Genomic DNA, 14,944 nt, shown 5'->3' on the forward strand with positions numbered 1-14,944 from the left:
TGGGACTTACCTTCAGATACACATATATCTGGGCACTGTGGAGCCTACTGTGCATACTCAGTCTATGTGCTCATACTCATGAGGCCACAGCATGAAGGCAGGGTGCAAAATCGGTAGATGTCTAGAAAAGTGCGCCTTAGATGAACAAGAGAAAATAGAATCTACTTGAAGTCACTAATATCATTCTGCTTGACTCATGTAACAGCCTGAATCACAATCACATGCCTAACATTTTTTCATGTCTACATTTCCCCCCCATGTGATTAAGTTGGTTCCAGCTGCACATGGTCAGAAGCTATTCTATATTGCCCCAGAGGCATCCAAGGTCATTTACATTTCATTGCAAATCATTTTAACCATGGAGCGCAGAAATGCTGCATGAGCCACTGAAATTGAAGGCAGTCAAATACTGTGACTTACACGAGTTTGATACTGAAGGGCATAGCACTTATGACCACCTTTTGCTCAGAACTCTAGTGGTTAAGGAAAACTGCCCAGGATGGGGAGACCTAAGAACCAGAAGTTGTAGGCCATCTCTCCCTGCTAAGAATCCCCAGGGTCAGATTGCGCATTAGAGTTAGCAAGTGTTCATTGTAAGACATGTTAGTCTGTGTTAAGGTTAACTAGTGCTAGCAATCAGTCATATGTTCCCCCTCCTTGCCTGCTCCCAGGCCTCCTGCAGCCTGTGGTGCTCCCACACATCCAAATTCAATCCCCATGAACCCTCTAGGTTTTTGGTAGCTCTTTGCCCCCACCCCTCCTCCCCACAGCCTTCCCCTTTTCCCTGCCTCCCTTTCAGTTGCAGGGTCTGGCAGGGACTGGATCTGGGTGCACAGAAGTGGCATTGTCTGGAGGGATCCCAGGAGGAGGCAGGGAAGAGGAAACCCCCTACTGGTACCTCTGCCACTCAGGCTGATCAGAGCAGCACGGCAATGATCAAGTGGTGGAGAGGCCAGTGGGGGTAGGAGGGGTGAATTTGGGTGGCAGGGATGTGATCTGAGGGTGGAGGGAGCCATTTTAAGAGGTAGAGGAGGCAGAAGCCTAGCAGGTCCCTACACAACCACTCCCCTTGTCCCCCCTTCTGTCCTGTCCTCAATCACCCCTTCTCCATGCCCCCCCCACCTCAAGACTCACCTATCCCCCCTGTTTACTCCATTTCCCTCCCTTCCCACTCACCCCGTTCCCAACTACTGTTCCCTGGTTTTTCCCATCTCTGATGATTTTCTTTAGTATGGATCCGTACTACTTACCCTTTGAGTGGGAGGTGGTGACTAAGGGCCACAAATTAGTCCCATTATCCTTGTTGGGGTTTTTTTTGTTTTGTTTTGTTTTTACATAAAAGTGAATATGAGGGAGAAACAAGGTTATTCAATGATTTAAATGTACATATGGGTAATAGCTTTCTTTTTTTAAAAAAAATTGCTGCTTATACTAAAGAGGAAAAACAATCTCCAAGATAGCCATTTCAGAATCTTTGATCACTATAGTCACTTTCAAAAATCCTAAATAAAACTTTAGGGTAACTTAATAGTTCTGGTGTTAGAATGGCAGGTTAGACTTTATACTGCATGCAATGAGACCGACTGTATAAAAAGCAGGTAGCGTATGCAGTATAAGCAAAATATTTAGTGGAGTTGAAATTTGTCAGAGAAAACTGCTGCAGTCCTGGTTAAAAATATGGTAGTGAATGAAATATGATGCCTGCTGGATTCAAATAGTTCTCTTCCCAGTCACATAAGCTGAAATTTCTTTTGCTTTCTTTAACTTATCCAAAGTTGATGGAACTGAAGAGTAGGTTTTTTTTCTCCCCACAGGATGCACAATGATTTGGTTAATGTACTTTTTTCCATGCTGCTTGAGTGGATTTAAGATATGAAGTGTACTCTTCATAGTGCATTCAAAGATACCATATAGTGAAGGCACTATAATGTAATAGAGGGAATGTTTGCAAGCATCTATGAACTTATGAAAAAGTCTGCAGTGACCCAAAGGATTCTGACTGGCAAAGGATGGAAGATTCATACATTGCTACAACTATTCTCTAAATTTTCTTCATATTTTGCTATTTTACAGTGTACATGACTGTACTGAATAAAAAAATACCTAGACAGCAGGATTTAATGGGAAGAAATAATGGAATCCCTTACTAAGGAAGGATACGGGTGGGGATCTTTTAAGAGACACAGGAGCAGATTTATCCATGCTTCAAGGAAGCTTTGGCAATCTTATCCTAAAACTCTACCACAAAAGAAGAATGCAAAGAAAAAATATGGTCAATGATTTGAGGGATAGGAAACATTTAAAAAATGGAGTTGAAGGGACAAAGAGGGAGATAATGGATTATTTAGTGAAGGCATGCAGGGGGAGGGAAAACTAAAATACATACGTATGTTCCAGTTGCACAGGTTATATGAAAAGCAAAAGGATGTCTGTGGGCCTGGCATTGCCAGTCCTAAATATTGAAAACCTATGAGTCACACAGAAAAAACACACCAAAAAACCCCAAACTATGACTGTGTTAAGATTTTAAAGATTTTATACATTTTGAATCCCTCCCATTCCCCCTGCCATCTGGGCAATAGTGTTCACACGTCCAAGCTTTTTTCTCAGTGACCATGACAGCTAGAAACTTAGGGCATATCTCTACTGGTTTAGCACTGTGCCATGGCACCCCATTCTCTGTGTGCTACTTCCCCGAATAGGAATGTAGCAGCCCTAATGGAACACTGGTGCATACCCATATATTCTCCAATTTGCATTCCTATTTCTGTTATTGGAGTGAGCATTCACGGAGTGGGGGTGGTGTGTCTTGCTGTAATGATCGCTGGTGCAGTAGTGAGGTTGCATAGACATGCCCTTTGCTGGGTTTTGCTTTTTAGATGAAACCTCATATTTTCATGAAGTCATAGGATCATAGGACAGTGGAGCTAGAAGGGACCTTGTGAGGTCACCTAGTCTAGCACCTTGCTCAAGGCAGGATCGTCCCTGACTAAACTGTCATATGACTGTAGGATCTATGCCTTTAACCAAAACATTGAGACCTGCAATAAAATAACAAGAATTGGCAACACTGCAAGGATAATAAGGAAGATGCCTAATAATAGGAAACCAGCCTTTCAGTAAAGGCTAAATCACCTTGACCAAAGAATGGTCAAACAATATCTCAAAAACAGTGGGACCAATGACTTTCTGCTTTTAGGGCTTTAGAAACAAGAAAGACATGAAGGAGGACTCTGGCACTTTGAACATATTGTAATACGTTTAATACCTAGCTCTTCCTTTATAATGTTTTTTTCCCCTTAAAGAATTCAAATCAAAATAAACTAATAACACCCCCCCCCAAAAAAAACAACAAAAAACCAAAAAACAAACCCCCCTATAAACCAGATTCTAAGAAACTTCTCTCTTGGAAAGAAGCATGTTATTTCCAAAATTAGATATGCTGCCAAACCCTGTGGCTATTTCATGAAATCAACACTGGGTTTATAGAGCAGCTAAAGGGATTCTCAGGAGACAAACCCAGAGTGTTAGGAACCAGGGCAACAGGCAAGCTAAATTCCCCCTAGTTGGCCCTGGTTACCTGAGTAAACCAGGCTGCGAATAGCCTAACTACTCCTGCTGGCCCTAGTTGACTGCATGGGTACGGCTGACTTCAGCAGCTCTTACAGTTCCCAGGATGCTACTCATCAGCCCAGATGTCTAGTTTTAGCTTTGGGCTTCTGACTCCTTAGTTTCCTGATTGATTCCCAGTTTCCCAGCCCCTAGGTTTTGCTTGTTTGTTCCAGGGTTCCTGACTTCATCCTTGTTCCTTGATTCTGCCTTGCTAGCTCCTTGTGCTAGAGACTCTAGTCCAGACCTGATGGCTAGGTACTGATTTATAGCTTAGCTTCTTGATTGCTTGCATCTTGGTCCCGTATAACTATAGCTGCCTGCTCTGGTCAAATGTAGCCTTGCTGGTGATGGAGATTTACACACACACTTTAAAAACTGCAAATCTCCATCAGCACGTGTTTGAAACCTCCTAAGTTAATGGCAAAAGGAATAGGCTTCCCAACTTATATCGGAGCCACATACATATAAGTCAATTTGTTTCCCAGAAGGAATCAACAGATGAGTTAACTGATAGGTGTAATGATCACTGATTCTGTAGGGGTTAATAATTAATAGAAATGGTTCATGGGAAGTATCAGTAAGGTGCATAATACTGAGATGTTATAAAAGAGATTTGGCTTTCACATCCTTGGTTGAGCTGAGACCTATTTTTCTTATTATATTGAGACCACATCCCGTTTCCACCAATGCTATCTTCTGTGTTAGCTCCCGGTCCTGTAGGTCTGCACTATAAATTCATTCACTTCTTCAGCAGTTGCAGGATGGTGGTGGAGTGCTTTTGTGGAAGGACAAAGGTAAGATGGTGCTGCCTATGAAATAATTTGTGTACACATATGGAAAATGCTGTGTGTATGAGTGGCCTGCTGTGACCTGCACAACTTTTGAGGTTAGAATCAAGTATTTTAACATGGAGAGGATCCTGTTAATACTTTAGTTCAGACGACTAGAAAAAGTCGCTATCGACACTGGTGCAGGTTTAAATGAGGCAAGGGAATTGGGAATGGAAACAAGTGTCTACATTTTGGCCATGACCCCTGGTAATGTTAATAATTGATTGTAAATGCACGTGCTACTTTTGGGATTATGCTTTACTATGGAACATGCTTTACTGTTTTTCTTTTCTTTCTTTTTTTCTGAATCTTTTTACAGCTCCTCTAAGAAGAAGGAACTGCTTTCATTTGCATTGTAGCTAAAAACTAAATATTGTACCTATTTAGTTTTCTGGGCTGTTGGATGCTATTTTTGCCTCATGTTGATTACACTGTAAATCTCTGAGTATTAACATACAATCATGGATTTCCATAAAGTTATGTAGATTGTTTTGTGTTTTTCTGATATGTTAGTGTCACAGCCCCGGAGCTGGCGAGCCAAGCTCATGGTCGTGGTCACGGTGGGGCAGCCAGGTGGTGGCAATTGGAGCGGACAGGCGGGAGTTTTTGGCAATGGAGTACTGAGCGGCACGGAAGAGTGATGGTTTCTTAAACAAGAGGGTTTATTCAACTTACGCTTTTGAGGCGTAGGCAACGTAATTCTTCAGTTACAGTGGTGTGACGAACGAACAACAACACAGGGGTCCGTTGGTCCACAGGGTTCTTGAGCCAAGCCCTTGCTATCTAACCCGGAGGCTAGGGGCGGCTGCCTGGCTCAATAGTCCTAGGACTGGTCAACGGCTCATAGAAGGAGTAAACTAACGAACAGTACAATGAACTGTAACTCGCTGAAGATAGTCAGGTGTGACGCCAGTCCCGAAGGACGATCGGATAGCTGGGGTGATTTCCGAGGTCGAAAGCCAGGTAAGTCGTCGCCAGTGTTTTGAGGGTGATCCGAAAGCGAAGTCAGAGTCCAAGCCAGAACAGTCCAGTAACCAGAGAATCAATCAATGCAACCAGACCGAGGTACGAAAAGCAGCGAGAGCCCACGCTGGAGGAGACCTAACTGAGGGACAGTCCCTACGGAGTAGCCTCTGTCCTCAGTTGAACGGATCTCCCCCCGAGGGAGGGGCTCCTTAACCTTTTATAACAATTTGGTGGCCAATTAGAATGTGTCCCTCAAAGAACTTTCTAGCCGAATGACATCATGCTCTTAGCTGACTGAGCATGTGTGAGCCTGAGCTCTTCACTGTTACCAAGCATGCGCAGGGCTGAAAAGTAGGTCAGCCTGACTGACAGCTCTTGGGGTCACCCAGGGGACACATGCTGGGTGAGCCCAATGGAAAATTCCATGAGCCTGTCTTGCGCATGTCAGCTTTAATTCTCTCTGCATTGGCAGCATTCAAACAAAATTTTTCTTGACAGTTAGTACAACTTCCAAAAGTAACTGGGGCTATTCATTTCCTTGCAAATAAATGGACAACCAGTGCTGAACACACAAGTAGAAGTTGAGTTGAACTAACAGATATTTTAATATAAAAGCAACACAGATCAAATGACTGCTAAGTGTGAGAAAATGTACTACTTGTTGCTTTTTTAAATGTGTTAAGTAGTGTACAAGGTGTGAAAGTAAAATGCAGAGAAAAAGAAAAGTAAACAAAAATGAACATGCAACACTTTAATGATGGTATATGCCATCTGCAGTGCCTCTAAGATTGTTCCTTTCTCCTGCACAGCTTCTAAACAGGTGTTGTACAGGGCTGCAAAAGAAGAGAGGCGCAGCCATTGTTTGATTCTACAACTCCTATAATTCCTTTGCACAGCTGTCTGTCCTGAGCTGTCTTTAGGGCAGTGGCATACTTGAGGGTGGAAAGAAAGGGCCACTTATATGTGGCTTGTGGTTGCAAAGCATTCACCTTTTTCTAAGGGATGTAGGCCTGCGCATAAACTTTTGCAATCTGGGATCTGTTCAGAAATATCGAGAACAGGTGCTCTATAAGCTCCTGGTCCTGTTCTCTTTCATTCCTTTTGTACCTGCTGAATCTACTTAAATTCAGCACAGCCCTGAAGCCAGGTTCTCCATAGCTCTCTTTCAACACAGACTGTCCACTTAGGATATGGGCATGATGTCTGGCTCTTCAGAGCTCAAAGTGCCTAAAAAAGAAGTGGAGAGAAACTAAGGCCAGGGATAGAAGTTACACATAAATCAGTTCAAGTGATCAGAAACTGGCTTAAATCTATAACAGAACAGAAGCTCAGTACACATTAACCATTTTCAAAATGGCTGACACTGGTTTAAGATAAACCTAGCTGAATGTAGTATCAGACTTACCCGATTTGGGTCAAACTGGTTTATGAAACTTGTCTCAGACCCCTTCCTGGTTCAAGTTTTATCATAGTCCCCCAGCAGCCCAGTATGTTTTGCAGCCCTGGACTGGGCTGTGCTCTCTGCTCCAGAGAGCAGGGCTGGCCCCACACCTCTGCTCTCTAGCTGGAGCAGTGAGGGCTGGCTGACAAGGGAGTGGAGGGGGAAGTCTAGCTGGGGGTGCAGCCCAGTCTTTGGGGAGTGGAAGGGGGCAGATTACCCCCTCAGGCAAACTAGGTCTGGGGCCAAAGAGGGGGGTCAACCCCCCCCTTCCCCTGCTTAAACATACTGCTGGCTGCAATTGTTGACTACAAATCTGAGGCACTTAGAAACAGGAAGAGGAAGTGATAAGTGACCCTACAGAGTCCTGCTGCTGTGATTTTGGATGGCAAATCCCAGAGACCTTGGGGCAGCAGGAAGAGGAAGTGAACACACAGCCTATGCTGGCTGCATTCCACAGAGTCATGCTCTAGTGCCCCCCCAGCTTCTGGCCTGAACCACTGCACGCATATGGCTGCATTTGCTGAATCAAAGGTAAATGTCCATTCACTTCTGTTTCAATTTAGTTTCTTCAGTTTAGACTAACCTGCAAGGAGTGAGTCAATTCAGCCTCAGGCTTTTTGACTGACTTGACTTAGCCTAGATGAAGAGAATGCATTTTAAGTGTCACTTTGCCTGTAATTATTAAAGGTGAACTCCCCTATTTATTTCTACACAAAGATGAGTCCAAAGTTTCCTGTTTTTCATCCTCACTTGTGAGATCAGCCCATTCATGTCCCAAATTTTGTTTTGTGGTTCAAATCAGGGTCTCTATTACCAGCATCAGAAACTTTTTTTCAATCTGGGCAAACTATGGTAAATATAAGCATCCATAACTGGTGACAGACTTGAAAGCTTGAGTTTTACTCAGTCTACGATATGGGTATAACTGTTATAAGTATGGATGTAAAGGTATATGGAGCTGTATGTGAGGCAAAACACATTGATACCTCTTGGTGTAGACATGCTCTTTATAAAGTAAGCCAAAGTAGCTCATGTAGACCTGTTAAAGAAAAAGCTCATGTAGACCTACTTTTAAATTTACTAGCTTACTCACTCTGATTGCATTGAGTTCAGCTAAGGCAGGTAGCTCACATTTATCCAGGGAGCTGTTGGACCACATGCTGTATGAGGCTACATTATTAGTACTTAACCTAACTAATGTGGGTAAATTTACATTATACCTGCCATTTTGGAACTTAATGTAGACATACCCTACATGTTATCCCTAGCTAAATAGATCTATTTTTAAACACTTGGTATGAGAACGTTACCATCTCTCCAGAGGTGAGGAGGAGGAAATGGGAAGTTTAAATATTTTGCTAGGTGAAAAAAAGTGGGATGCTGCAAAATGGCCACGGTAGTTCTGCAATTATTTTCTCATCAAATTTAAAAAGCCAGTCCTAAAAGAGACATGCAGGGGAGGTGGAGTAGGAAAAAGATCTTAAAGAACAATATACTCACAGGTGTTCCGAAGACAGTCACAAGGGAAGCATCTCTGGAAAAGAAGCCACCTTTGAGTTTGGCATGACACTAAATATAACATTATGTTTCTTTATGAAAATTACCGTGAGTCTCTGACTGGAGAGGGGCCTTCATAAAGGGACAAATTGTACTCTGTAGTTACATATGGCCCAATAGGCAATGAAACTGGTGCACTTATGTGAATGATTGATGGACTGATTTTGCTGCCAAAAACTTTAAAATAAATTTTGCTGGACAAAGTATTCAACCAAAGTGTACTGGATCAAAGTTTCATTTACGCTGTTGTCTTAAATCTTAAGCTAAAAGACATTTTGAAATTACTTTTTCTTTTAAATACAACTGTTTTGACTTTTGAGGTTGTTTTTGTATTTTCTTTGTTTATTTTTTCTAACTAAAAACAATTGACAAATAGTTATAAAATGATTTGCTAACTATGCATATTTTCCAAACAAAAGTTTCAGCTGAAAAAGACTGCCTTGCTTTCCCTGGGTAGGTCTGTTATGCTACCTCTTTTGGGATGAAGAAGGGGAGTGGGTAAGGCAGTTGATACAGCAGTATGGAAACCCTTTAGGGATGACTTGTTTTTGTTTTTTTTCTCTTCCCACCTCCCACTTTCCCCCCCCAGTAGGTAGCACATGCCATTTTAGATGTAATGGTACAAGTCATGCATTTTATGTGTCATGAACTTTATTATGTTGTACACAGTGTATCACTTTCAATAATGTGAAGTTCCTGGTGATGTGGAATGCCCTGCATTATTCTCAGTAATGACCTTTGTGGAGGAGGCTTCTAAGTAGGATTTTGGCCTGCTTAAGCTTTTATCACTTTATTGCCTGCCCTCACTTAATAGTCACCTTAGATCCCATTACTACTGCATAACAATCATAATCATACAGAGGGTTAAATCCTGCTTATCTTACACATGCAAAGCTAGGTTTCAGTCTACAGGAAATTTGCATCAGTACAGTGAACATGATTTCACCCAGAAAATTTATGAAAGAAAGAACTCCCCTCTTATCTCCTCCTATAAGGAATTGTGTATTTTCACATATGTCTGAATAAAGTTATATTTGGAATATATATCTGTATCTCTAACCCAAATAAAGTGCACTATAAAGGCAGCATTTACATTTGGTAATATATTAGCTATTAATTAACAGCATTTATTTCCTTGTGCAATTAAAGGAGTCATTTCAAGACCATTATACAGATTAATTTTATCACATCTCATTTCATTTAGTAGAAAATTAAAAAAAAAAAAAGTCTCTTCTGCCCCAGGGTCCAAGCCAGGCGTTTGCTGACAACTTAATGAATTTCTTAGTTATTTGTCATCTGGAAATCAATGGAAAGGAACACATCAAATGAGAAGACGCGTTTCAGAGTGTGACAAATACCATTGATTAAGATCATGAAAGGCCAGGAGCCACTGCAGTGTTCAGCAATGGAATTTCTGTCAGTCATCACCTAACAGGTGGACTTTTTTGCTTTCTGTGTATTTGCTTTTTTAATATAATTTTATATTTCTCAGAGTATGAAAGAGTAAGTGAATATACTGAGAATAGACAAAGTTGATTCAATCTTTAATAAAACTGTAGGATGCAGTCTGAAGCAGGCTCTTGTTTTCTATTATACACAGCATTATATGTATCAGAGGGAGTGATCTTGATATTCCTTCTTTATCTAGTTAAAAGGGGAGAAAAAAATCTTGTGAAATATTGGTGCTGCTGCAGTGCCATGTATCCTGTCATACCTAATGCTGTCTTGAAAAATCATCTTTATCATGTACTCTTGGTCACTGATCACCCCTCTGAAATTGGAGAGAATAATACATTACGTATGGGTTGGATTTCAAGAGCAGTATTTGCTTTCTATATTGTAATGCTACGGAGATTCAAAGCTGGTCTGTTCCTTTAAAAAAAAAAAAATCTTTCCTTCCACCCCCTCACTTTGCATTTAAGTTTCCAAGAACAAATTTTGAGTTCTAGAGTCTAATAAAATCAAAATATAAAAAAATTTGATTTCATGCACTGCTTGATCCCTGTGAAAAGAAACAGATCTGATGCATTTTATCTTGCTCTGGAGTACAGTACTGCTAGAATAATTAAATGCAATGTGTGACATCCATTCCTTCCCACCCTCCACAATTACAAGGTCAGAAATGACCTTGACAAATAGTACAAAAAACAGAATTAGCCTCTAAAACTCAGATAATTTCCTCAGGGTGTTGTTCTGACATTATATATAAAATTTGATGCGTTTCTTTAATTTTGATTACATCATAATGATGTAAATCCTATTTACTACTGATTGTATGTTATTATCAGTACTATCAAATAGTGATATTTAAAGAAATATAATCAATAGTTGCTTCTTTTTATACAAGTTCACTGTTGGGTCCAGATCTTCAAAGGTACTTAAGTACTTAATTTCCAATTTGGTTTCTCTGAATTGAGTATAGTATTATAAGAAAAATAAATAAAAATATTTGAAAAGTGACCTCCACAGAAACAAGCAGACTATATTTTCAAAAAATGGTATGTAAAAAGTGTTCACAAACTCTGAGCATGAATTGATTAATGATTTTACTTGAATAATGCAAATCAGGTAACTGAAATAATCTCAGAAAAAAACACAATCTGATTTGTCAATTTAGAAGCTGTTTGAAAATTTTGCCCTAGATTTTCTAATTTTTTTGTCATCTTAAAACTTAGAGCCAAAAGGTGGAGCACAACTCTCATTGATACATGCTCCTAAATACTATGTAACCACTGTCCCCACTCTGCATGACTTTCTACTGTTCATTTTCCAAATGGCCTTCATGCTGCCTCTGCTTGAAAACAAATGGCCATGGCCATTTGATCTGTAGCTGAACAGTTCCCCTGTCATCCCTTGGGGCATTTGCTGTTGTCAAAGCTTTGGATGCTCCCAAGCAGGATTTTCAAATATGATTCCCTCACCTAGTCTGACTCCCAGGGGTTGATCCTGTACGTGAGCTCTGCAATGCCTAACATCTATTCTCTGCCAGCCCTTCTTTTAGGAATGCTAGATGTAGGCCACTTATAAAAGCTGAAGCAACAGAACATCCAGATAAACTGGATACTTTAGGGTACCTATAGGAAGATTGGCAAGTGTAAGCCAGAATTGGAGAGAGACAAACGCTTTAGAGGAGATTAAGAGAGATCATGTAGACACACACATGTGGTAGGTTACCTGGATGAGGAGCATGCTAGAGGAAGAAGAGAGTTAATGGGGCACACAGAGGTTTGCAGATGGAGGTAGCCAGATATTGTGGGGAAGGAGAACAGCTTGTCAGAGCTGGGAGGCTTGGGAGGTGTGGCAGAGCACTTGATGTGCCTGCCACTTTAAGGGCCGAGTCAAGCAGGCAGCAGGTACTAAATTGAAGCAGCAATTTTAAAACACTGGTTGCCTATATAAATATAGCAGTTTGCTGCTGGCAGTAGGAACATCTAGGAGGTAAGGGCAAGACCTGATGGGGATGGATAGGAGGCTTTTGGTCCTGGGCATGACCTAAAACTGCACCCTGCCAGGGATCAGTAGCCTGGTGCGGCTCCTAGTCCTGTGGGAGCCCTCAGGAAATGCCAGGCCAGTTACCACTCTGGTAAAAGGTGGGTCGGGCACCTTAATAACCCCAGCTCCCACAACCGGGTGGGTAATCCCATAGTAAGGCCAAGAAGGCAGACCCATGAGAGAGAGTGGGCTAGATGCTCAAGAAGGCTGACTTGAGGCACCCCCAACTGGTCAATGCTGGGGTCAGGACCAGAAGGGTCAAAGGGGCCAGGGGCCCACCACAAAGGACACCCAGAGCCAAGGGCCTGGGGTTCCAGCTGGCCTTGGAGGTGAGGCGAGGGCCTGTGTAGCCAAGGGTCCCAGGGGAGGAAGAGTCCAGGGAGCTAGGTAGCCCAGAATGAAGGTGGAGTAGGCTGCCTGATTGGAGGGATCCAGTTGGGGTCCAGAATAAAGGATTATGGGGCCCGTGTGGGGACAAAGACATTAAGAACTTTTAATGCCATCTGTGAGGCATGGTCTGTGGTTTAGGGGAGGTTCAGAACTGCAGATAGTGCCTCTGGCATCAGGGCATGTGATGGACAATCTCCTGAATGTTACCATCTGTTTTGAGAACAGCTAAGCTGTGGCAGGTGAGACTGGGTAGACTGCCCCATAGACAGGTGGGTGGGCCAACATGAGACCCAGCCTCGAGAGCTGCCCCATCACAGGAGGCAACTCCTAAAATGGGATAGTTGAGACACAACTTGGGAATGCAGTGTTAATTTATGCAAGGAAGTATTTGGCTTGGGGAGAAGAGTCTGCAAAGGCTGGATACTAAGTGGGAGCATCTATGTGAGATGCTTTGCTGTGAATTAGACTAATCTAGGCAGCAGGGGGCCATGGGGGGAAGGGAGAGCTGTCCCGGCCCAGCTCAGCAGGACACTGTCTGCCAGCCACATGGAGATCAGGGCCCATCTGAATCTCCATGCGGCTGTGAGGCAGCTGCCCACTGATCTGGGACAGCTCCCCCCACCTCCCACCCCATTAAGGCCAATCTGATCTCCCCCTGGCTGGAATGGAGCTGCTTGTCCAGCTGGGAAAGCTTCCCCTCCTCCCCCCTAGAGCTTGGGTCTAAGCCACATTGCCCTCTGCCAGCCTTGCAGGGAGGCATAGCAGGGTAGGAGCAGCCCTAGGTGGGGTTGCTCCTGTCAGGCTCTGTTTGCTCCTAATGGGGGTGCATGTACAGATGTGCTCTAGGTAGCACTTTAATAAGCCCGAGTTTTCTGCGTAGAAAATGTAAGTGCATTAATTGCATGTGTAGGTGTGCCTAGTGGGTGTGAAAGAAACCAACCAGAAAGCAGGAAAACATAAATATCTATGTAGCAGACATCCGCCTCCTACATAAATACCACCTCCACTGATGTAGGAGGTGGATGAGATAGAAGTTGCCTTAAGTAGAGGGAGAGGTTTAGCCAAGGTTGTAAGATGCCTCCCATACCGTCCCATCCCTACTTCTATCCTACTTATTTCCTTGGCTATCTGAAGCAGCTTTGTATTCACTGCCTGAGCTAGTGGAAGGATGTAGGGGACTGGAGGTACTGACAGCTATCAAAACAGTGACATATTTATGTTGACTTTAACCATACTGTGTATACCTTTCTCCTTGCCACAGGATTGGCACCCAAGGCTACCATGATGTCCCCTAGTGGCTGCCTCTATCCTGCCTGGTTCTTGTTCCTTCCTTCTAGGGTCTCATTCTGCTTCTTCACTTGCCACGCCTTGTTATTAAAAGTAATGAGAGGAGGTTGACCTCAGATGTTGGTGAGCCTAGGGTGCACTCTGTCTCTCTCTCAGTATTCTCTCCCCCAGGCCCTACTTGCCTTAAAGGCTAAATTCATGGTCTCCTTTTGGCCTAACAGCCATACCTCACAGGTGCCACTCATTTGCAAGTTATTCCCTTGTATAGGCTTCAGCCTTCTTAGCCTTGGCCTACAGATTTCTCTGGCTGCAAAATGGTACTTGGGCCTGGCTTTTCAGTTTCATTCTTGTTTGGCCCTTGGCTTATTGCAGTCTGTTTGGACCCTCGACCCATGGCCCTCCTGGGCTCAGGCTCCAGCCATCTCAATCCCTGGTTGCCTGTGCTGCCCATTTCAGGATCTGGCCCCAGTTCCCTCAGCTTCAGACCAACTGTGCTGGCTCCTCTGGGCTTTATCTCTAGTCCTCTCAACCCCTAGCTAGCTGCGTTGCCCCTCTCTGGGCTCAGGCCCCTGCCATCTCAGCTTTGGGCCCACTATGCTGCCCCCCTGGGCTCACTTCTTGGCTTTAGTCTGCCTATGCCCTGCACCCCTCACCCTGGCAGCGCTCAAAACATCTTGTGCCCCTCAAACACCCCTATAGCCTCCTTGTCACCCCTTTACAGTCACACTTGGTCCACTGGTCCTACAAGGAGCATAAAAGAGCATATGTTAGTACAATTAAAATATACACATACTCTCCTGAAGTTCACCTCCCATGAATTACAATTCCCAGAGCCAGGTCCCTTCTCGCCCTTCTGGGTAGACTCTGTTTCCCTGGGCATTGCTGCAGTCTGCTTCCCTGTGGAAGCTCCTCTCACTTCAGCCTGCAGGGCCGGATCGCCCTTTTGGTCTCAAAGACTGGGCTTATGTGCCCGGGCATCCCACCTCCTTTCAATCGCATCCCTTCCCCCCTAGCCATATTCGGGGTTTTCACTCTCTTAATCTTATAAGAGCCAACCTGTGCTCCTACTGCTCCATCCTCTTAAAGTGACAGGAGCCCCTGGCCTCCTGGTGCGAGTTCCCTCTGCCTGTACTGGCTGCTTCAATCCCTGCTCCTCTCACAAGATATTTTCTCACAGTTCTGTCCTGGATGCCATAGTTTCATAGTTTCTAGGGTCGGAAGGGACCTGAGCAGATCATCTAGTCTGACCCCCTGCCATGGCAGGAAGAGCACTGGGGTCAAATGACCCCAGTAAGGTGGTCATCCAACCTCCTCTTAAAAACCCCCAGGGTGGGAGCCTGCACCACCTCACTTGGAAGCTGGTTCCAGA

This window comes from Gavialis gangeticus, unplaced genomic scaffold (genome assembly GCF_001723915.1).
Source record: "Gavialis gangeticus isolate Ggan-Ray unplaced genomic scaffold, GavGan_comp1, whole genome shotgun sequence".
NCBI classification, from domain to species: Eukaryota; Metazoa; Chordata; order Crocodylia; family Gavialidae; genus Gavialis; species Gavialis gangeticus.